This window comes from Morone saxatilis, unplaced genomic scaffold (genome assembly GCF_004916995.1).
Source record: "Morone saxatilis isolate NCDOM2014 unplaced genomic scaffold, NCSU_SB_2.0 Contig1, whole genome shotgun sequence".
Classification (NCBI taxonomy): Eukaryota; Metazoa; Chordata; class Actinopteri; family Moronidae; genus Morone; species Morone saxatilis.
The window spans coordinates 18,156,592-18,157,217 of NW_023339651.1; positions in this window are offsets into that span (position 1 = coordinate 18,156,592).

Sequence of the window (626 nt, forward strand, 5' to 3'; positions counted from 1 at the left end):
AAATCCATTTGTTTTGTGTTGAGTTTGTTCCCTCAGTCAGGCAGAAAGCAAATCTGCATGCATTAAGGAAAAGTAATGAGTTAAATGTAAGCGAGGAGGAGAGTGAATATCTTAAACTGTGTTTGCTGCACCGGCCCTTTCTAGAAATGACGTTTTGCTTCCCTAAGCATGTAAATAAGGGATGGAAAACAAGCTGGAGCAGATGCAAACAGGACTATGATGAAGCCCATGAAACCAGTCTTTGTGTATGCATGATGACTCTGTGTGTCTGTGTGTGTGTGTGTGCACGTAGACAGCTGCCTCTCTTCCACAGTATCCCACCCATGACAAAGAGAGGATGACTGATCTTGCATTTTCCAGCCTAAAACCTCAAACTCAGCTACCACCACCACACACACACGTCACACACACACAGTGACTGACATCAACAGATGGCAATTTGTATTCTTTAATTACAGCAACTTTTTATGTTGAAGCATTGTTTATCATGGGCTCTAAACTTATGATCATTAAGACTTGTTATTGTTATTCTTGTTGTTCTATATTTTTATTATTGTAAAACACTAAAACCAACATTGTATTAGTCCATCTCTCAATAATTAAATTTCAATTTAATTCAATTTTAT